General features: G+C 39.6%; 1 protein-coding gene across 4 annotated transcripts in view; it reads left to right on the forward strand.

Moving 5' to 3' along the window:
* The window catches only part of KLHL29 (kelch like family member 29), a 2735259-nt gene that overhangs the window by 1166512 nt on the left and 1543479 nt on the right, over positions 1-25268 (forward strand). For 3 of the 4 annotated variants that reach the window (XM_044062747.1, XM_044062745.1, XM_044062746.1), the window contains one exon: positions 7785-7893. The exons of the other annotated variant lie outside the window; for it this stretch is intronic. The gene's annotated coding sequence lies outside the window, so the exon portion shown is untranslated. The remainder of the gene's footprint in view (positions 1-7784; positions 7894-25268) is intronic. 4 annotated transcript variants of the gene reach the window in all.

Raw genomic sequence — 25268 nt, forward strand, 5'->3', positions numbered from 1 at the left:
GAAAAGTACTTTTAAAACACGAAGACAAGGCAAATGAATAATTCTTGTATGGTGTGTTAAGCGCTTTTCTTCCGGATTTTATCCTGACTTCTTCAGACAATCAGAATACATTCAAGTTGTAATTTAAATACCCTCGTCATGTAGTGTGAACCTATCAGGTCTGTTCTATTAAAACACAACAAATTTAAAGGTATACCTTGCCGCTCGCATGAGCGTAACTTGAAGTTAGTGTTATCCTTGTCGCAATCTAAACTGAATGTCAACCTTAAAAACACATACTATATCGCTAAGTGCATTACTTCTCATCTGGTACTATAGTCTAATTATATTATACTGTGCACATCCAATTAAATCATGTGTTTATTCTATAATACTGTGTTATACAATTTGTGATAATATAAAACTATTCCTACTATCCTACATGGACTCTATCAGTCTATTCAGACTTTGACTCGGAAACCAGTCTACCTCTCCTAAAGTTAATATCAAGTGTAAATAAATAAATAAATAAAGTACCCTAAATCATTGTGCTCCATGAGGTAAAAGTTAGTCATTTTTATTGACTATTTATTTTGTAATTATAATTTATGTTCCTTTTGCCAAATCTGAAAATGCTACAGTTATTGACATTAGATGAGAGGTTATTACTACCACAAGTGTATATGTTTTTAGACCACCCTGGAGGACATTGGCATCTTTTAGCAAAGTAATTAAGTTACTCATTTTGTAGTCACAGTGTATTTGATTGTTTTACCATTTGTATGTATTACTTTATGAGCAGGAGTCCTTCTGGCATCCTTGGTGTTCAGGTGGGGGTTGATGTCTCATTCTGTGTATTTACCTACTCCAAAGGCTGTGCTATGGGAGCCTGTGGCTGGTTTTTAAATGTGTGTGCATTTTTAATGCAGCCCCACTGCTGTTATTTAGATGTTTATGGTTACAGAGAGTATTCTCACTGTTTCAATTCATGGATGAAATTCCTCCACATGACAAAAGCTTGGGGGTTCAAAGAAAGCAGTGATATTGCTACAGGCTTGATTATAAATGTGGCTTGAATGAATGAATAAGACATCATGTTATGATACATTATGACTAGCAAGGGGTATCCCTGACATGGGAGACATTAGTGTATCAGCTACAATGTCCAAGGCACCAGATAAGGAGTTAGGTTTAATTACTTTCTCACAATCTGCCTCTTTTTCTTCCTGTTTCTCAAATGATTTAATCATCTCTTTTCTTACATTTTAGAACATTCTTTCCCACAGAAGAAGTCTCACTTTTCAAAACTGCTTTTCTTATTTAAGACATTTCTCAGTTAGATAAAAGGATAAAGCTTTATGTCTTGTAGGTCTGAAAAATGTTATTGAATTTACAAAATGGTTCATAAATCAATACTATGGTCAGGCTCTAAAAGGTTAATAGTGTGTGGAAGTCCGTACAAGAAGTTTGTCTGCTGCAAGCACACTTATGCATTTAGAAGGGAAAGACATCAAACCATACCAAAAATGTTTTCAAGTGACAATCAGAGATAAAAAATTTGAATTTGATAGCAAAAATGGCACCAACAAATAACTAAAAGAGAACTTGCAAATATAGTTTATGCAAGCAATCGATGGTCTCTGAACAATAAGAACAGTAAGGGACCCACACCAAAGACCAAAACAAAACACCCACGAATTACCACATAGGTGACAGCCCCCTTAATACAGAAAAGGTAATAAGAGATCTGGGGACCCAGGTAGGTAATCTCCCCTTTGACAATCATATTGCCAAAGTAGTTAGGAAATCCTTCTATGTGGCCCATCTAATTACTAAAGGGGTCACATCTAGAAATAAAAAGGTTATAATGCCCCTCTACTCGTCACTCATCAGACCCATCATAGAGTACAATGCCCCATTTGGGATGTACCTCACAAGACACTTCCAACAGCTGGAAAGACCATAAAAGTACCTCACCAAGGGGATTACTGGCTTCAAACATATGTCCTATGCAGCCCGACTGAAAAAACTCCGGCTGTACTCAGTGGCATATCATTTACTCAGAGGTGATCTCTACCTGACTTACAAAGCCATGTCCAACTCAGAATTGATGGACATGCTCCACCTAAAGAAATCCAAGTCACTGCAAGCCACGCGCTCTAGTGAGCTAAACCTTGCCACAACAATAAATAGAACATGCTGAAGGGATAGATTCCTGTCACAGAGACTCCCCATGCTTTGGAACAAAATTCCAAACTATATTAGGCGGAGTCCCTCACTAACACTCTTCAAGAGAAACCTTGACGAGTGGATGGGTAACAGAAAATACACCCCTGGGATCACTTCATTGTCTCTGCTTGACAGAGGATCAGTTAATTAATCAATGGGGTGGTGAAAGCTGACACACTCTGGCTAGGCTTATAAATGCCCTCGGGCAGATAGCCTAGTACCCACCTATGAACCTTTGAACCTATAAGATGTTTTTTAAGGGATTCCCATCCATCCCCAGTATTACCTTTCATTATTGTCTAATCAGGTGAAGGACCAGCACTTGACTGCAGAGGGAGAGAAGGCAGCTTTGTTGGAAATGAACATACCAACATGGCTTTGCAGCTGATGAATGAAGAGTGGTGAATGATTCCTGAGTGATGGTTTGTAGTGAGCATACAAAGGGTGAAGAACAGATTTGAGCAGCATCTTCTTAGCAATGAATTCATGTTGTATAAGCTGAGGCAGAAGCAAGATTATTAATGGAAAAGTTAAATAAGAGTGAAATCTTATGGTACACCAGTAGATACCGTAAGTAAGTACGTATAAAAGCCACGTGCCATTTGACAGCATGTGACCGGCTGCTGTGGTAGCTGGTGAACCAGCTGAGTGAAGTAGTGATGAAACCTAGTGAATGAAGAGCTTGTAGTAGGTTTGGATGGGAGACTGAATCAAAAGCTTTGGAAAGATTAAGGAAGATTGCGGAAATGACTTTTTATCATTTCTTTCCCTTGGTAAATAGTATTAATCATTTATCAATTAGTTAGTTAGATTGTTGGCCAAAAGAGTTGCAGTAGATCTATAGCCTATTTTTAGGGGAGATCCAAAGTAGAATTCATTCTGACTATGGAGAGGTTAGTCAGAAGATTTGTGTGACACAAAATCACAATGCAGATGTTTAGGCACTGTGTCATAAGTCACTGTAAGTCTTAAGGCTGTGGCGGTGCTATGATTAGGGTGAAATCCATGCTGGGTGTGGTATATACATATGATTATATGAGAGGTCAACAACATAAAAAGAGTAAGACCATACCTCTCAACCTGCAGACATCAATTTTTAGACAAACACTCTTAAATATTAGATAAAAAGTAGATAAATCTGACCAAAAATCTGAACAACTAATTAGCATAAAATGTGCATATCCAATAAAATACCCGCTCCCACTTCCAATAGGATTGTGGGATGCCACCACACAAACACAAGTTTAAAATGAAAAAAAAAAAAGACTGAAAACACGACACAAAATATAGTCCTGTTGTACTAAGCTTTGAATATGACTGACTACAGTATAACATACATTTTTTAAAGTATTATAAAACTTTGACCAAAACATCTTATAAATAAAAATATAACACTTTAAAATGAAAATAAACAATCACTCTTACTTTAGAAACACTGACCCTATAAAATGATTGCCAAGCCAACATCTTTAACAAATGCCATGCTGGGAAAGAACTTCCCACATAGCCAGTTCTGAGTAAAAGAATGCAAACCGTCATAGAGATGGTGTGACTACACTGCAAGCAAGCCTGCACATACATAGTACTTATAAATGCATTTCTTTGTATTTATAAGCCACTGAGTGAATTTTTGAAGACCTCTTGAGGAACTGAACTGGGACATTTGTAGATTACTAATCTATATGTGCAAATACAGTCACCGCACCTTTGCAAAAAATGTAATAGACACAACATATCCATACTACTAACTGCTCTTCTTCCCCCACCCCAAACTATGCAGTTTGCTATTGCAGCAAAAACATGCTGTGGGAAAAAACAAGCAGTACTACGCAGCACACTGACACAGAATCAACAATGCAGATGTTTAAGCAATGTCTGCTGTGTCAATGTGAGTCACACTCTGAGTAATGCAACATTACAAAAATGATACATCACCTGTTTTACAAAGTTGATAAAACTAAGACAAGACTGTATTTTAATCAAGCTTTTAAATAACTAATATTTTATAATTATTTTTTGCTGGCATATTCATCAAACACTTTTTTCCAATAGGTCTCATGTCTGTAACACAATTGAACTATATTTCCTGTTATATTTTCCTTTTGTATATCAGCAGTTTGTCCAGTATGCAGAAATGGCAACATTGTTGTCTTCTTGATGCTGTATTCTAGGTCAAAGTTTTTGTGACCTTGTGTTGCCTACTTTGGTGATACAGTGAAATGATGACACGAATGCAGGCAACCTGGAAATGCTAACAAATCATAATTTAAAGGGGCCACTCAGAATCTCCTGGCACCCTGTTACTTTAGATTTATATTTGGGATTTTCTGGGAAATTTGGTACAATTGAGAGATACGAGCAACTCACAAGTGAAAGGAGAAAAAAAGAGCAAATGCACAAATCACTGACTAGGAAGAAAAATGAATCACAAAACATTGAATACTTCTCTCCCACTTTCAATAAACTTCAGTTACAAAACCTAGCTTAGGCATCATTAAAGTAGCAGTGTTGTTGAGGGAGAGGGATTTTAGTAACTTGATGTTTAAGGTTAGGAGAGGGGTAGAATTAGGGTTAGCACACATAAGAAGAGGTGGACACGAGGGCTTCAAACCCAACCCTAAACATTACTTATCCCAAGTAAACAGAATGCTCATAATACCAAACAGGCACAACACTAAATCCATCCCCTTACCTAGCCATTCCATTAACCGTAAGTCATGAACTCATGCACATACACATAACATCTATAATGCTATCTTGCAAATTTTCACAACCAACACCTTTTGTCAAATGTTTATTTCCCTATACACTCCGACGTACATACATTATATAAAACTTGAATTTAGATGTACTAGATTCACACAAATAAACATTTACTCATTTATGGATTCATTTTACACCCACCCTGACAAAAAATTCTCTGGAGTCTACTTAGGGTATAAAAATACCCATGTAAACACTTCCAAGCAAAGATCGTAAATCTTCGAGACTTTGTTGCATATTTGGAAGACATACATATATCCTCCCATTGTTTATTTGTGAATTCCTTATCCAATCTCTCTTCCCAATCCTTTCTAACATCTTCTTATTGACTCTTATTTTTGTCATGCAATATTTTATATGCTGTACTAATTATTCCTTTTTTAATGGCAACTTCTGTTCTAGATTCTGCTAAAAACAGTACCAGTTCTGGTCTTTCGTTTAGGACCCTCCTATTTCTTTCTCTTTACCTATACTCTGATATCAATCCATGATAGGTAGGGCACTCTCTAACCTGCAGTTCAAAAAAGATCTTGGCATATTCCCATTCTGTTACCTTTCCCTCTCTAGTAATATGCACCCAGTACCTTGATTCCTTTGCCAGATTTCTCCAATAAATTCCAGCCTCCTCTTACCTATTGTCTGTATCCCTTATTGCAATCATCCCTATTAGCAGAATCTACTTTCTCCATTCCCATGTTGGCTTAGTTCTTAGAATACCTTCTGCTACTTTATGAAAATACATGTTAGCCACAATAAGGAAATACATTATTATCTGTTAATTTCCATCTTTGAAATTGCAATTGGTACTACAACATGCAGATCATTTTTGGCCTGCGCAGTGTGGTAGTTAGCTGCTGTGGCATAGGAATCCCTTCCAGTCATTCTCCCACACAAACTCAAACAGACATTGAAACACACACGCGCACACACACACACACACACACACACACACACACACACACACACACACACACACACACGCACACACCCACACACACACTCAGAGACGCACACACACACACACACACACACACACACACACACACACACACACACACAAACACACACACACACACACACACACACGCACACACGCACACACACGCACACACGCACACACACACGCACACATGCACACACACACACATGCACGCACACGCATGCACACACACGCACACACACGCACGCACACACGCACGCACACATGCACACACGCACACACATGCACGCACACACACACACACACACACACACACACACACACACACACACACACACACACAAACACACATACACACATACACACACACACACATAGGCTCCATACCTGTACTTGAGTTGTCTGTCTTTCCGCTATCTAGTAGTATACTCCACCCCCAATCCACATGCTTCTTTCCATTTTGGTAGTTGAACACAATCTTTTGGCTGTGTCTTCTACCATGATGTGGTGGGGTTGGCCATGCTGATCTACGTGTCTGAGCAATTTCTTGAACTCAGCATGAAGATGGTTTCCAGGAGACGGTTCTAGTCAAGAGAGCATGTGGCTACTTACCTGGACTGCCTCATTAGCATACAGAGTAGCCTATGCAGTGCTGCACAACTTCTTGCAGCCATGTGTTAGAGCTGTTTCTGAATTCCAAAATGTTTGCGTGCACATCACAGTACCTTTATTTAATTCCCTCTGTATGTTTACGTGTGTGTGTGTGTGTGTGTGTGTGTGTGTGTGTGTGTGTGTGTGTGTGTGTGTGTGTGTATCCTGACTGCCTGGGAGAACTTTTGTTTATATACTATTATTTAATATTATCTATGAAGAAAATTAATATAAAAATAAAGATAAAATATGTTATTACTGGAAAGTTGCTGGAAGTAATCATAGGTGCCATGATAAGTTAGATGAGGTAATTTATTAGTAAGTATAACCATTAAACTGATAGAATATACTATTAAACTTTCCCAGTAAAAACACCTGGCACCAGTTCTTGGTCTTTTTACCTGCTGTTTCACAGCAGTTTATGGAGAGAAAGGTGTCTTTTCAAATTATATGGCATTGTACAGATCATTTCCTACCTTTAAGTCTTTTAAGTAACTCTTCAAAGTTGTCTACATTTGCTTGGGTAGAAACAGATCAGGTCTTTTTCTTCATCTACAGTACATTTTTGCTTTAGGTCATTAAGATTTATGTTAAATGAAATGTGGTGCCAGCTTTTTATGCAGTTGAAACTCTTTAGTGATCTAATTAATACATTTAGGTAAAAAGAGTACAGTTGCTTTTAAACTGATACATCAGTAGACTTATGCAAATCATGCATTAGGACTGTATGTATATGTGAGCATTGGTTTTCTAGTGTTTGCTGATTGGTGCATGCTATGTTTTACCTCTTTATGTATTATTATGTTAACAATTTGCACACCATTCTCAAAAGCTCTTAAAATGTGTTATGTTATCTGTGGGAAAGACTGTTTCTTCCTTCTTCAGTATCTATATGTTGAGTAGATCACATACCGTTTGTTGTTTATTCCTTCCAGTTGTTCTTTTGGTATACATTCTTTTCTCTTCATTTGTAATGTCATATGAATACAATAAGTAGATATATCTGGTAGTCCAGGTTCTAAATTCTGAGATTTGTTTTAAATCTGGAAAGTGCCATTCCCTGTATGTCAGTTAGTATGTTAAATTTCAGACATGCAGATCATAAAACAAGAATCGTCACAGATATTAGCTGTAAGTCAGTGTTATCTGAAGAACTGACTTTTCTTTTGCATGAATTTCTGCATATTATTAATCATATATTTTCCCATGTTTATTTTTTCAGGCTCCAGTTATTTTATTATGGAAGATAAAAGGGGATATTAAGCACAACCTGTTGCATCTTGCGATTATCGTGCTGTAGACTTTTTTTCATCATCACCCAGGGCAAAGTGGTATGGCCAGTCATATATTACTTCATTCTTTACCTTGCTTTAACGTTCTTCCTCTGTTCCGTAGTACAGTCATCTCCTCTGTTTGCTATAAGATTGACATTAGATTCTGCCTGGATTCACTAATGGCTATGTTATTTACTTTTTTCTTTGCTGCTGGATTATATGTATTAATAGTTATCAGGAGAGACAATATTTTCATCTTCAACAAATATATATAATAAGCAGCACATATGTTCTACCAGCTCCATTTTACAGAAAACATGTACTTGTATATGTTACTTGTATCTTTGTTAAACACACCCACATCATATGTATCAGTACTACTTTTTGTATCACACTTCTTCTGCAGTTGTTTGTTTTTCTGTGCATTCTGCTATCCTGTGGAACTTTAAAAACACATTGTTTACCAGGCACATTTGTTGTAGATGTGTTTTCCTGTAAAAAAGCATTTGATTTTCAAGGCTGTGTTTGTTTTTTCCTTCCTCTTTGTTCATCAGTGTGTCATCCCTGTTAATATCATGTATTGTCTATTATCTGTAATTGTGATAGATCCTTGTAGAGAGATTCGGTTATTCTGTACTGTAACTGAACTTCCCTATTTATTTTGCTACTCTTGGCGACAGGTAATTACCATCAGTCATACTAGTATTCAGGAGTATTGTTTAGAAGCTTTGTAAGTCTGCACTTTTGTTTCTTTCTGTCAGTGCCAGGCTGTATTTACTGATCTGGAGATTTAGGTTAGTTACGCTCCTGTTTTATGTAAACTGTAAGTTTTTTTCTTTTGTATTGTGTATCAGATTTGCTAGGCCAGAGTTTATCTGCCTGTTGCTAAGAGTATTGTTTACTCTACAAAATGCTTGCCAACGCAAGCCCTATTGCAGCCACTTTGTGATTTTTTTAAACAGTAATATGCTCCTGTTTTGAGCCTTTGCTCCCCCTTTATTTTACATTTTATTCATTTGCCTAAGAGAAGAGAAGTACATAAACGTAAACCTCTTGAATGCTGCTGCTTGTGTTGGATTACTCTCACTCTTCACACTCTCACTTGTACACACCTCGCTTTCATGCAGAAACACAGACACACAGAGAGAAAGGGAAACATACACATACACAAACAATTTTTCTTTTATATTTAGATTCTCCACTCACTAAACAGCAAAAGAGCTGCTTAGCGAGTGTAAAATAACGGCTCGATCGTTCTAGCATTCATTCACATTCACCCGTACACTCACACACACAGACATAAACACACACATGCTTTTGTTTCTCTTTTTTCTTTTCTTTTTTTTTTTAATATATTTTACACTCACTAAACAGCAGAAGTGCTGCTTAGCGAGTGTAAATTAATGGTGGCTGTTCTGTTTTCTCAGTCCGAGCACCACGGCGGCTTGATATGCTGCCATGAAGCGGCGGACACATTTTCACCTGTCATTACTTGTACATTAATACTCTGCTGGAGAATGCTCATTCTCCAAACAGGGTGCTGATGTACAGTAAGACCATTCTCTAAACATTTAATAACTAATTAAAAGTAACAAGAGTCTCAGCAAAACATGCCTTCAAGGTTTCAAAAGATAGAAACTATGAAAAGAATGCCATAAATACTCAGAAAAGCCATTACGTAAATAATCAGAAAATGCCAACAAATAATCAGATGTCCATTTAAAAAAAAAAAAACATGAAAAAACACACATGAAATAAACAGGCAGAAGTTTGTTGCATATAAGTATAAAGATTGTTATAAGTTGAGGTTGTTTGTGGTTGGAAGTGTCCCTGTTTTCAAATATCATGTTGGTCAGACAATTTCTCAAGTGAGAATAAAGATTTCAGAACATATTATTCACTGTGCTTTCACCAATAGACCAGTACCATGATGTCTTCTGCAGTTCCATCCTACTGATCTTAGTGGCTGAAATTATTTTATTGTGCATACCTTTAATAATAATGTAGAATTATGTTACAATAGGGCAGAGTACTTCTCTAGGTAGAAGCTCTCTATAGCTATTTCTTTACAGATGCTGAAATCCAAGGTTATTAAATAATAATGACTTAACATACATGCTAAAAGGACATCTTTTTGTGTTTTATACAAAGAGTATTTGTTTCACATTTTTAGCAGTCGTTTCATTATTTAATGGCATTTTGTGATTCATTGGATAAGTGATTTTGTGAGTATTTATAGAACATTTTTTCACCATTTGTATCTTCTATAATGAAAATGTGTTTTAATGAGGCCCTAGTTGCTTCTATATATAAAGACTAGGTGGTGGTAACACTAGGATAAAGAAAGGAAGGGTGTTAATGTCTCTACAGCTGTATAGTTACTCTTTACTGGGGAACATTGTGAGTGTATGCACAGAATTGTTTTGGCCAAGTCTCAGTGAAATCCTGTAGTGACTTGGCTATTTGGTTTGATCATGTGACAAAGGGTTTTAGAAGATTATTGGATAACTAATGTTGTTTTAGGTCATAAAATAGTACTGTGGAGCCTTTTTTCAGATGCCTTATATTTAAGACTTTTGGCTTTATTTTTTACACTGTCATAACTGTCACATGTATTATATTCATATTGCTCTTGACAAGCTAGCATTTACTTCTCTGGCCTTTATTAATTATGTTTGCATTGTGACTAAATAGGTGAGGATATGGCGTATTTTTAGATGAAAAAAACAGAAGAATGTGAGCAATCCAAAGGACACCACAGTTTATTTCCAAAACAGTTAAGCGCTTTCCTTTCCACTACAGAGACTTCCTCAGAGCAAGAGTATTTATTCAACAGTCAGTACAGGGGTGAAATAGTCCACTATACTAGGTTTCTGGACGATTTGTTCCTGATTTGGAAGGGTGCAGAGGACAGCCTGAGGGAGTTTTTTCTATACATTAATGAAACCGTAGAGTTTTTTTTAATTCACTTTTGAATTCAGTAAGGAGCGTGTAGTATATTTATTTAATTGATTATGCCCAAATGAAATTTTTGACCAAAATACACAGGAAGTCAACCTTTTCTAATTCATATCTGGATTATGGGAGCTGCCATCCTGAGCATCAGAAGAAGGGAGTGGTTAAAGGGCAACTGATACGAGCAGCCAGGATGGTTAGTTCTGATGCTGACTTTCTAGTTGAGTTGGACTTTATCAGTCATATGATCAAACAGAGGGGATATCCTGACTGACTTTTGGAGGAGCTCACCAAAGAGGTTATTTTTAAGCAAAATCAAGGGGTTTATAAACCAGTTTTGGGTTATGGGTTTGTTAGGAATGGTAAGAGTATGAAACAAGGGGGTAAAATTAATTTGTCCCTGGTGTTAACCCACAATGGGATGGCCAATTCCATTATAGAGGTGTTAAATGACCATTGGGAAAATTTGCAATTTGATGCTAGTATAGGTTCCAAAATAGGTAAAAACCCCAAGTCTGTGTTTAGGAGAGACAAATGTATCAAGAATATTCTAGAGGGGATAAGACCTACCCACAAGACAAGTAGAAAAGTGGAGAATTTCAAATGCAATGCTTGTTTTTTTTGTCAACATTTATTGGAAACTGATGACTATGTCAAGGTAAATGGACAAAAGTTGTATATTAGGGGCCACTACAATTGTAACCGTAAAAGAGTGATATACATGGCTAAATGTCAGGAATGTCCCAGTTTCTATATTGGTAAAACTGATAGGAAATTAAAGACCAGAATGGGGGAACATCTAGGGGACATCAGACATGCTAGGTTGACAAGTGCATTATTTAGACACATAAGTGAAAATTCTACACATTATTTCAAATTCCTGGTTTTACAGCAATTAAAGGAAGATGAGAAAGGGGGCATTTTGGACATACACTTAGATGTTACAGAATTAAGATGGCAATTATTTATGAATGCCTCCCGATACCCAGGCATAAATGAGACCATTAGTATTGCCAGTGTTTTAAAACTTGATCAAATTTCAGGTTAACCCTTAGATGGTTAAAGTTAAAAACTATTTTGAGTTTTGTATTTATTTAACGGTTATTTAATGATAGAGCTGAGTGCAATATTATGTGTACAATGTTTTTAGGACTTTTTAAATGTGTTTTTGTAATTTTTAATACTATGTTCAATGTTGTGATACTGCTTTTAAATTTCAATTGTTGTTCAAATTGAATAATTGATAGGGGTACTTAACTTGACTGGGTGAGGTTAATGTTTTGTTCTGAGGAAGTCTCTGTAGTGGAGAGGAAAGTGCTTAACTGTTTTGGAAATAAACTGTGGTGTCTTTGGATTGCTCACATTCTTCTGTTTTTTTCTGTGGTTTGCTATTTTCCAGTTGTATTTTTAGATGAAACCCGGGAGGTAACAAAATAAATGTAATACAGATTTATAGCCACAGATATTGCATCTTTTATTGCTATATATGTATATGTAGCATATGTATATGTGTATATGTATATATATATATATATATATATATATATATATATATATATATATATATATATATCTATAGCATGAGAAAGAGAGAGGGAAGTTCTCTATGTCATACTTATTCCACCCTCCTCACTGGCTTTGCCTTCCTTTCCTTTCCAGATGCTTATACATGTTTCTCCTGCCATCCCACGTATTTCCTTTGTTTGGTACTGCAGCTCAAAAAATGCAGTCTATATCCTCTACAACTTAGACTCGTAATAAATCCACAGGTAAACTGGTGCCCCATAAGCACATTCACAGCTTCTGGTACTCCACAAGTAACCTGGTACTCCACAGGTATATTCACAAGTTCTGGTACTCCACAGATAAAGTCGTATTCCACAAATACATTCACAACTTCTTGTATTCCAGAAGTAAGGTGGTACCCCTCAGATAAATACACAGCTTCTTCTGGTTATTGTAACCTCCAGAAGTCGCCACTTTTGGTGATGGAAATCCCCCTTCAAGAGAGGCAAATGTCTCTGCCAGTATAGGCAGCAAAATTTGCTTTTAAAAGCATCTCAGCAAGTGTTTTACATTTGCCTAGCCAATACAAAGTTTCATTACCATATTGTCTAGTATACGTAATTAGGATAAACATGTTTCTTCCATGACGTATTGTTTATAGGCTTACACGAATGAAGCAGCTGCTATGCCACAATTAACTGATTATACAGTCCACCTCCAAAAATGGGCAAAATATGTATAGCATTGGTGAAGGATGCCACAGCCACTGATAGCACCTGAACAGACTATCAGAAAAGGCACAGCAGCTACTGCTATAGCTACTAAACAACAACTGCTAGCAATCGCTAAAACTAATGCAGCCTTACATGAAAGGTTGGCCACCACTGACCAACATTTTGTCACTACAGGTCATTGCAGTGCAGCAACAACCAGATACTTTGAGGAGCAATTCAACTACTGAGTTGGGAACTTCAAGGACAGGTTACCCAGTGAAGAAACTTAGTTCACACTATGACTTAGTCAACTTATCTGAAAATGTTTGAGAATTACACAGAGAGGGAAAGCTTGACAAAGCTCAAGAAAGTGCAAATGCTCTTCTTTTTTTGTATTATGAATAAAGGTTCCTTAATATATGGTTGCCGGCTTCCATTTTTTATGATCTTTTTAACTGCAACCACAACGGCGCATGTACTCTAATGAAGCATAAGTCATACATTGTGACACTTGCCTTGTTCACTACAACCTGACATAATCCATTTATAAACATTATCATTTAGTTTACCTCTCCAGTGCTTTCTCTTTCATTCCTTCCTCACCACCCAGTTTTCTTATCCCCTTCAGCTGCCACTACATCTCTATATGTTCTCAAATTATTTACCTTTACCTTGTCTTCTCTCCAAATGATCTAATCCTTCCAGCCTTTAGCTTTAAAATTCCTTATCCAGCCTGACAAATTAAGCAACTGCACTTTGTCTATTTTCTGAAGAGTTAATTGCTTTAATTAGAAGATTTTTGCTAGTTGACTATTTTAAGGCTGATTTTCTTGCACCAAGTATTTGAATCTAGAAATAAAGAAAATGCATTACCAGTTGAAGTAATTTGGTTTAACTGTGCTAGAAAGGGACATATAGCTTAGTACAGTCCAGTCAGTGGTGATAATAATGTTTTGTCCCGGTCCCCTTCAATAAACACACATCACACTGAATGACATTTGATGACCTTTATTTAACTTTCATAGCATAGCTTTGATAACTAATATTTATTAATTACAACTGAATGTAGTATAGCTGATTTTAATCACAACATAAACATCCATGTAATGTTAACCAGGACAGCATTACCTCACTCATCCTGACCCAGTAAGCAGAGACCATGCCTCCACTCACTTATGAAGCAGTGTCCCACCACTTACTTCATATACCATTTATTGAATTACACATCCAACCAAATAATTCAGGAAAGCGTGACTTTACTCATCCTGACCCAGTAAGCAGCATCCATACCTCCACTCACTTATTTTTCTTATGAAGCAGCGTCCAACAACTCACTTCATATACCATTTACTGAATTACACCACCAACTAAATGAACAGCATCCTTATCTCTACTTGCTTATATCTACCACTTAAACATCCAACACCAGAGGGGGAACAAAATAGGGCAAGCCTGTCCCTCTTCTCTGCCCACCAGCCTGACCAGGCTTTTTCCCCTCTGTCCTATCAGAATTCCAACAACCTAAATACCCATAGCAAAGGGAATGGGTGTTTCAGCCAAACATCATTCAGTCTACCCATCTTCTTTAAAACCCAAGTGGATTCCTATCAGCAACCCCAAAAGCCCTGTCATCTGAGCACCAAAAGCTGCCACTCAACTGACAGCTAAACCAAGGATCCTTTTCTCAATACTAACTAATAACCATATCTTTTGCAACTCATTCCAACTCACAATGTTCACCTCGTCATATAGGTCCCGGGACATTACCTGCCCTAGGCTACACCAAACATTAAAACCAATGCTAAATGAAACCACGCAAGGGCAATTGCCTATCCTCATCCCAACAGCAGCCCTATATCATAAAGTCCAAAAGCAATCTCACCATCTTTCCAACCATCCAGTACAAGAGTAGCACAGAATGACCATCCTAGCCTTTGTTGACCCTCAAAACACTTTCAGAATGACTAAATACAACCATAAAATAAATGTAATGGAAATTGTAACCCCTTGTACTCCATATCCCAACACCAATCCCCGTATCCAACCCCCATCCTGCCAGTAGTCAAAGTCCATTCATCTCCACTTACCCCGAACCTTCAGACCAGTGACTAACCAACTTAATTCACTCAACCTTGTCATTCATGCAACTAAAGTAGTCATAGCTATATCCTCCTGACCCAACTGAACTGTCTTATCTTGCTCCCAGGGCTGTCAAATAACTAAATCTGTCCATCAGAATTCCTTCCACCAGCCGCTGTAACCCACCTAAGTAAGCTAACCTTGTCCTACCATATGTTTGACTTATCAAGAGGTGACCCGTAATCCTGCAGCATATCTTTTAACCTTAATGCGATGTGATGCACCTTCCGCAAACAGGCAGCACAAACCATCCTATTACCATCCTACACAATTGACTCGTATGTCTATCCCTCTACCCAAACAACTAGACAGGTGACTATAAATTCACATCAGGGTTCACCCATATCCCTCAAAGGACAATAGGGGCCATATGGGGAAATAAGAAATTGAAAGTAGGTAGCCCACAAGGGCCTCTAAAACCATTAACCTCATAGCTCCTCGTGCTTTCTGTGATTGATGTGATTCTACCTAACCTGCAAACCCCAACTCCCTATACACGACCCCAGCCCTGCCTGACCATGACCTGAACATACCTCCCTGTCCATCCCTATTGTGCAGGATTCCAGCAATCATAAATATACAGGAAAAATCCATTCCCTTCTGAAGTCATTTCATCAGGGCATTGACTGCTGCTCACTCAGCGCACACCCGTTTCTGACCTCATTGTGGAATAAGCTGGTATGCGAGATTAATAAACCTGCTTGAAGGACAACTTTGTCCCCACAAGGTACCCTTACTTTGGAAGAAACAACTTCCTATAACATAAAACCTCCCGGGCCCTTGCCAAATAATTCAAATAAACTGGATGTTCCACCCAAGTCCCTCTTGGACAAAGGCAACAGGTGCTGCCCTTGAAAGTAAGGGTTTCACTTGGCAAGACTGCCTGCATTGGCTAGCTTGTACAGGCCCTAGAGCCATAGCCTAATAACTTCCTATGATCCTAAGCTTGCTGTGACCCCGCCACCTGTGGGGACCCCAGGCACCTCATGAAATCCCCAGTCTTGCTGTACCCTACACCAATATATGTTCTCATCACTTGCCCACACTCTACCCTGACACACAAAGTGCAATGGGCCCAGAAAAAATACCTACAACTTCACTGTGCACAACAACCATAACTCCACCCCCACCCCCAGGCCACTAACTGTTGTTCACTTTTCGCTTACCCACTGAAGCCTCCCTGTGCGGCACTTTAGCAACCCGGACATCCACTGCAACAGGCACCATTAATTTTCAAACACCCTTCCTTCCAGTCACAGACTCATATTCACTCTATGCTTCCATTACCTGTAACATCACACTGTGCGACTCCTATGACCTGATCAACTGCCTTATCCACGCTGTCATTCTGCGACCTCCTTCCACACCACTCCAATTGCTGGTACCACTCCAGACTGCTCTGCAAAAAAAAGAAACTGTAAGCACTCTGCACCCATAAACCGTTATTTAAATAATTGAGCACTGCCAAGAGTCCCCCATCATATGTATTTTATTGATTTATTTATTTATTGGCATTTGTTAACTGGGTTTATCCAACTGGGCTTGTGGCCCATTTTCAGTGGAGACCCGAGGAGAAAAGCTCCAGTAATACATTTTAAAACAAGTACAATTTTAAAACAATATTGATATAATAGCAGTTATAGTAAAACTATTCACATATGTTGGGTTACATGCATAAAGTTAAAGTTGCATTAAAAAGAAGCTAAGTAACAATTTTACATTGATATAGTTCAATAGGTCAACAATAAACATTTTTTCTTTGTATAAAATTATGCAAATGTATAGTAGACACATTGGAGAGAGAGAGGTGTAATGAGGTACTAAGTATGGTCCTTTTGAGAGTACATAAAGGGAAGGAAGACTAGGTGGGGTCATGGCAGGGCAGGTCCTGGAATTGAGAAATTAAGCTTTTAGTTCATTTTTAAAGTGTGAGGTGTGGGAGATTGAACGTAAGTCAAGGGGAAGTTTGTTCCAAGCATGGGCAAGGGAGTGTTTGTAGAGTAGTTTGCCTACTGACCTTTTTGGGTGGTAGATATCAAGTAATTGTTGGTTAGAAGTATGAAGGGTCCTGGATGGGATGTAGATTGAGACTAACGAAGGTAGAGATGGACAGAAGGAGGGTTTATAAAGAATAGAGTGTAGCATATGAAATTGATAAGATAGCAGAAACTGGGGAAGTTCAAGCCACTGAAGAGAGTTTAAAGAAATGCAGTGGTGTGAGTTGTGTGGGGAGTTAGTAATGAATCTGGTTATTTTATGGTAAGTCTGTTGCAGTTTGTTTAGCGTGGAGGCCTGGATATTGGTAAGAACTGGGGCGGCGTATAAGAGGGAGGGGAGGAGGAGTGCCTGGCCCAGGGTAAGTCTAGAGTCAGGGGTTAGGAATTTTTTGTTCTGATATAGCAGACCTAGTTTCTGTTTTTTTTTTTTTTTTATACATTGGAGCAAGTGTAGGTTGAACTTGAGTTCGTCATCGATAATGACCCCTAGGAGTTTTGTGTGGGTGTCAGGTTGGATGTTTGTATTATTAGAAGATGTAATAAAAAAGGAGGTTTTGTGATGAGAAAGAGAACAGGGAAGGAAAAGTAGGAGTTTGGTCTTTTTGGGATTTAGGATCAATAGATTGTCAGAGAGCCATTGTTCAGTGGATACTAGGGCCTGTTGGGTCAGGGAGTGTAGTTCAGGAATGTTATTTGAGATGGTTATAAGTGTGGAGTCGTCGGCATACTGAATAAGGGAGTATTATCCCGCATCAAACATTCTATGCCTACCAAGGAACATACTGCAACAATAACGGTCTTATGTGAATGACAGCAGTAACTCCACCAATAGTCAGAAGACACCCATTAAAATGCAGCACACAAAGTGAACTAATGCTAACATATAATGTGGACACAACAACCCCTAACACAATGACAGTAATTGCAGCTATGCTTTTAAATGACCCATTAAACTCATAGTGTAAATTGATCTACCACTCGAGTATGTTATGACTAAAACCCTTAAATGAAGGGAAATGTAAATAACAGAATGCATGGGTTACCTTGTGATTTCCTTAGCATCTCCAATAGTGTACTGCATAGGCCAAGATAACTTATTTTGCAAAATAGTCTACATAGCTGTCAACCTTCCTTCAGAATCTACTGTCTCCAAAATGAGGAACACTAGCCTCCATAAAGTGGAACAAATGTACAAAATGTGAAACACCAAGTAATAGCTCACTAGCAACCTCATCCTACCCCTGGAATCATGCAAAGAGTGATGCTGTTATTTTTGCCTCCACCCCCTCCACCTTCTCCTTTCCAACCTTCAGTACTTGACAGCTTAGCAGGGCCAGAACTGTTTAAGCCCGAGTCGGGAGCAGCTAAGTAAAAGCATGTCTGCGGAGCATTTAAAGGTTGAGCTACAGCACCCCCCCCCCCCCATGGCTGTTACACATGTTAGTGCCACTGGGGGTGAGGAAAGAGGGAGTGCAAGACACGACAAGCCAGTTTCGCTAGGCAATGAGTGAGCTATAATATATAACTATTTTCCTTTCTCCTCCCAAATTATGCAAAGAAGGTATATGCCTGGGAGACCTTCCCTCTCATATCCCTTAACCACAGCATCACTTTCATTCCACCAAACCTTAGTCAGAAAACTTGTGTACTCACACCTTTCATTCATTTTGAGATGTCTTGCACTGAGCAATAACTATTCTCCCAAAGATTCATAGGTGACTGCATCTCAAGTAAGTAATAGCATGCATCCTCTATGCTTGTAATCAGTGTAAGTAACCATGGCTGCCAACTGCACCTCCCATGACCTTCCCCTATGACCATTAAATGCGTACCAGGCATGTTGTCATGCCAGGCATTCTTCATGGGCACAGAAAACCTGCGAAACACAGAGCATCCACCCTTCCCCCAGCAACTGAAAACCACAGCAAGGACAACTGAAAACTGCCGTCACAAACCCAAAACTGCCCAAACCGCCAAAACCATCTGCACCACTATTACTTCGGCCTTCAACACCTGATGGTTTCAGCAGGCAACAAACCAGGCACCCGGACTGTATGCCAACAGAGCATACCATCCCAAACACATTCTTGCAATCTCCCACAGAGAAAATCGTTGACCACCATTTTTTTTTCTTTTTGAGAAAACCCAACTCACCTCAAGCAGATATGCAAACTGTGATGCCCATGCACTGGCCAGCATCAAGGAGCCTCAATCCTCACCACTAACACCAGTGAGGGGCGTCCATATAGGGAAAAGATAATAAATTCACACACAATAAAGTAAAATTTCCCCTTAAGAGCACACAGAGATCACAGTCAATCTGGGGCTGATCTCTCCCTTTCTTTCCAGATCCCCAATAACACTTCCCACTGGGACAGCAATAGGGTCCAGATCTCAGCCTAGTAGGCAAGCTAAAACTTCCAGCATCCTCTCTGTCCAACCAATGCTTCGTGTCCCTACCCAAGTAGCTGACACACACACACACACACACACACACACACACACACACACACACACACACACACACACACACACACACACACACACACACTTTGAGCTAAGAGCTATATACAACCACACAGACACTCTGGGGAAGGCTGGCACAGGTTCTCCAGCTGTGCCCCTTTTACTCAGACTATATGGTAGAAATCACTGCCACCACCCACTAATATTTGTCAGCTACCAAAAGTCCCTTATGAAAGGGTGTTCAATTATACTGTGCAATATTATTATCCGAATGGTAAGTGCATCTGAACAGTCAAGGCTTATTGGAGTGGCTTGGCCAGTATCACTATATACATGCAAGGTACTTTAGAGCTTAAAGTATCTCTATACAAAACAGCCACAGTTGAAAGGTTTAAAATATTTAATAATAAATAATAAAAACACAAGACAATACTTCTTATTGCACAGTGCTAGTCAAGAGTTCAGAGATCACAGAGAAATACTTAAAATAATGCAGTAGAAAAGTTCTGACATCAGTACAGAAAAAACTCATCTAATATTCCTAGTTCCTAGCTATATCTAAGAGAAACACAGTTCTATGATAATATATGAAGCAAGACATTGCTGGTGATGTTGGATGTTCTCAAGACAAATGCTCAATGCCCTAATTCTTTCTGTCCTTAAATTGATAACACAGTACCACTGATTCATTTCAGATTACATCCTTTCTTTCTGGTTCCCAGGCTAACAGAACTCAGAGGTTAATAGCCCATTGATCCTGCAGCTGGTCAGGAAGCCAGTGCAATAAAAGAAAATATACATGCAAATTCTAGCATTTAACTCTGGTGTCAAAACAATAGCCAGAATACCTTCATCCAGACATCTCGGCTCCGAGTTTTAGATCAAAGAATTTCACAATGCTTGACTTATCAGCTTTCTTACAGCAGAGTGCATTGTTGCTACATTTTTTCAGTTCAACATCCAATACAGTCTTTTCACATTTAAGAGAACATGCCTGTGGCTTACATTAATATATACAAATGAGAGAATTGTCTACAAAATTCTGTCTAGCTAGGTTGGCAGCCTTCACCTATCTTCACACAAACATCCACCACCATTGTGCATTACAAGCTCATGAAAGAACCCCTAACCACCGTAAATGACCAACACGCAGTAAGTGCTACAAGGTGCCAATCCCAACCTCCAAGAATATTGCGCTCCAATATGAAAAGGTAAAATAGAACCAATATCCAGGATACGGCCTACTCTAACTACCTTACACTATTACTGCCATATAATGTACCCTTCTAAGAGCCAATTGAATCATGGCTTTTTTTCTTTGCAGCCACAATTTACCCGCTAAACTGCCGAGTGATATCAGCTCATAGTCTTAAGCATCTATGCTAAATGTCTGACTGACCACCCTGAAGTAAATGGCATACATTTTGTGGAGCATATCCTTGAACTGCTACAAAGCAATGCGTATTCTATAATTCTCATGAGAAGTTCACTCGACTATATAGGCAACGATATAATAAGCATTTATTGCGGTGGATACTTCGACTTACCTGTGCCCTTCAGCTTAATTTTCCTTTCAGTGAAAAATCTAAGCCTCTGTTTATGCCAAAACATTGCCCCTCAAAATGCAACCCCAACTGTCAAACGACTGCTCATATACATAAAATTACAGAAGCAAACAAGCCTTATGCTTTGCAACTTGTGAACGTGCAGAAAGGCCTCTGATTTCTTACCACTGCCACTTCACTGGATTTCACTTTAATTCTATGAGGCATTGACCAAAAATATGAGTAAAATCTGGCCCTTCTGCAAAAATCTGTACAGTTGAGAGATATTACTGAGCCACCATCCCCTCCTCTGATTGTCATTGCCACTTTGCATGCATGGCAACAACTATCAACCAACTCACTCAGAGCTAGTGAAACAATTCCCAGCTTCACCGAGAAAACACCTCCTAAATTGGGCATGGTCGACTTACCCCAAAGCAAACCACCACCACTAATGAGCTGAGGGAAAATAGATATAATTACATTAACCGGAGATGAAATTGCAGCTCACTACCTCCAATGGCTGCAGCAGGAAGAAAGTCCTCAACACTCGCTGTAGTCAAACAACCAATCATTAAAAGGTATATTGCTAACCGCAGACCTACATAATGTTGCAGGTATGAAAGCTAAATCAAAACTCCCAAAGATCAAAGTGAGAGATGAGCCAGTGGAACATCATTACTAATTGCAGGACTAAACTACTTAACTACGCCAGGAGGAACCAGTCATATAAAAGGTAACTTGCACACCTCACAGCCTTCTTAAACAACCTAACATAATGATCTCCCAGCCCCAACACACCAGTCAACCATCCAACCACCTACCATCACCTGCCACATGCCAACTTTTATACCTTTTAGCAAATCCAACCTGCACAAAACCCAAAATCCTTCTTTACCTTAAAAAAAAGATATTGCTAACCTCCTCCCCATGTACTACCATTAACCCCAAGGCCTACCTGTCCACCACAGTACTCACATGTCACCCTGGACAAAAAGCTTGCCATACAGCAAGTTTACGCCAAAATGTGATTTCTTACCCAGATGCACTAGCCTAAACCCCTCAAGCCCCACCCCTTTACCTCATTTCCTCCCATTCATTCCTCCTTTCCATTTAACCCTTTCACCCCCCCCCCTTAACTCCCACTAATATATTTATCTATCCCCCTTCTGAAGATGTCCCTGGACAAATTGGTTTGTTACCAAACCTCATATATTTGCAAAGCAGGTTAATTATAGTAAACCTGCTGTTAAGCAAACTGAACCTGACACTACTTTCATGGTACGAGACATCACTGAATTATTAAGTAGCAAAACTGTAGGATCTGCTTTCTGCCATTGTGGTGTTGTTCAGTTTATCAAAAAGAATGCAATTGTGGGGAAAACTGAATTATAGGTTCATAGGTTCATACTAGGCTATATGCCCTAGGGCATTTATAAGCCTAGCCAGAGTGTGTTTGGCTTTCGCCACCCATTTTAAATTAATTTTGCTATGCCCTTTTTCGAGGTTAGTATACTGTGCCTCTGTCTAACAGCGACACAGAGGTGTTACCCGGGGTAAACCTACGATCTCCCACCCACTCATTAAGATTCCTCTTGAAGAGAGTCAATGAGGGACTCTGCCTAACCTGGACTGGGATTTTATTCCAGAGTGAAGGGATTCTCTGGGTTATAAATCTGTCTCTCCAGCATGTCCTACTTATTTCAGTGCTGAGATTCAAGTCTCTGGAGCACGTGGCTCGATGGGATTTGTATTTTCTGAGGTGCAGCATGTCCATTAATTCCGGGTTGGACATGGCTTTATACGTCAGGCACAGATCACCTCTGAGCAGGCGGTATGCCACTGAGTAGAGCTGGAGTTTCTTTAACCGGGCAGCATATGGCATCTGTTTGAGCCCTTTGATCCTCTTGGTGAGGTACTTTTGGGGTCTTTCCAGTTGCTGCAGGTGTCTGGTAAGGTACATCCCAAAAGGGGCATTGTACTCAATTATGGGCCTGATGAGGGATGAGTAAAGAGGCACGATGACCTCCCCTGATCTAGATGTGAATCCCTTCATGATTAGGTAGGCTATATAAAATGTTTTTCTAACCACTTTGGCCACGTGGTTGTCAAATGAGAGATTGCTATCAACTTGGGTCCCCAGGTCCCTAATTACTTCTTCTGTACTTAATGGATTACCACCTATGTGGTAATTTGTGGCACTTTGTTTTGCCAAAGGGATGACTATACACTTTTTGGCGTTTAGCTTGAGGCCATGGCTCTGGCACCAGTTGTCTGTTTCTATGAGGCCCTTTTGGAGGATGCTTGTGTCGGTTGGAGAGTTGATTATGGCACCCAGTTTGCAGTCATCTGCGAACTATGTCAGCCACAGTCCTTCCGTGTTGGCCTGTACCTCCAAGAAATATATACCGAACAAGAGAGGTCCCAGGACTGAGCCTTGTGGGACGCCACTTGTAACTGGTTTGGAGTCTGACATGGCTCCAGCAATTCTAACCATGTGGATACTGTCCTTGAGCCAGTTTGCAACCCATCGAGTGACACAGGGGTTTATATTTAAGCTGGTGAGCTTATCTATAATGCCAGAGTGCGGTACTGTATCGAAGGCTTTTGCGAGGTCCAGGTTGGCTGTGTGGACCACATTCCCCTCGTCTATGGCCTTGGTGACTGTTTCATAGAAATCAACCAGGTTTAAGAGGCAGGATCTGCCCTTAACAAAGCCGAACTGGGTAGGATCCAGTGTCTGTAGGTCCCCAGTATCTTTATTTATGAGGTCCATGATGATCCTTTTCATAGCTTTGCAGACCAAGCTAGTCAGGCTTATGGGGCGATAGTTTCCAGGATCCGTTGAGGTACCACCTTTGTGGAGAGGGACCACTGTTGCTGTACACCGCTCTTTGGGTACATATCCTGTAGTAAGGCTGAGATTGAACAGTAGTTTTATGTGTGGGTTTAGCTCTTCTTGGAGTTCATGTAGGACGCAGCCCGGGACACCGTCTGGTCCCATTGATGCTGTGTTTTTTGCTTTGGAGAGGGCGGCTCTTACCTGAACATCTGAGATGTCAGGGGGGCAGCACTCTGCTGGGATAGATATTTGCCCTTTTGGTGGGGGGTTGCTGAACCTGTCAGCTAGCATGTTGGCAATGTCTGTGGGTTCGGTGTATTTTTTGTCATTTTGGACTAATTCTGAGCATATCTGGGAATTCCCACCCAGGTTACTAACATAACTAAAGAAAGCCTTGTGATTATCCTTAGTGTCCTGTGCAATTTTTCTCTCGAAGCTGGCCTTAGACGATTTTATGGGTGCCCATAGTTTTTTGCTAATACTGATCAGAGATGCCTTCCCTTTTTGGCATTTTGCTCTATCATGTAGTAGCTTCCTCCTTCTATTGTATAGTTTGTTTATGGCTGGGGTCCACCAGACAGGATGTCTGCCTTTGGAGGATTGGGTCTTGGTTTTATTTGGGATTGCATGATCCATGCATTCCTGAAGGTGTTCATAGAATGCGTTTATAAAGGCTTCTGCGGTCTGGGCCATATTTTCCACAGGCCCGGGGGCTTTGAAGGATTCTACCTCATTTTTGAGGAGTGTGAAATTTGCTTTAGAGAAGTTTTTCACTGTGGTTTTCTGGGCAGGGGGTGGGGTCGGGATGTGAATATCCAGTGAGATTAGTTTATGGTCTGATCTTACCATAAAGTCCCCATGTTGGTGATGATCAGGTCCAGTATGTTTTCCCCTCTTGTGGGAGTGGTAACAAGTTGTTCCATAGCATTTGAGTTTATAAATTCTAGGAACCTTTGGGCTAAGGTGTTGGAGCTAGAGTAATGCTCCCAGTCTATGTTTGGGTAGTTGAAGTCGCCCAATATAATGGTGTTTGGAGAGACCTTCATATTTTCAAGTGTTCTCAGGAAGGCCGAGTGGAGTTCCTGGGTTTGGGCGGGTGGTCTGTAGCAGGCTATAAGCTGGAAGGCAGTTTTACCCACAGTTAGTTGCACATGGATAGTCTCTGATGCTTCGTGCTGTGCCACCAACCTGGAAGTGTGGGTATCTTTGACGAATATTGATACTCCCCCTCATTTTGTGGTTCGGTCCAAGTTTTGGGGTCGAAAAGCAT

The sequence above is a fragment of the Protopterus annectens genome, chromosome 2.part1 (genome assembly GCF_019279795.1).
Source record: "Protopterus annectens isolate FY-2018-M chromosome 2.part1, PAN1.0, whole genome shotgun sequence".
Lineage (NCBI taxonomy): Eukaryota > Metazoa > Chordata > Ceratodontiformes > Protopteridae > Protopterus > Protopterus annectens.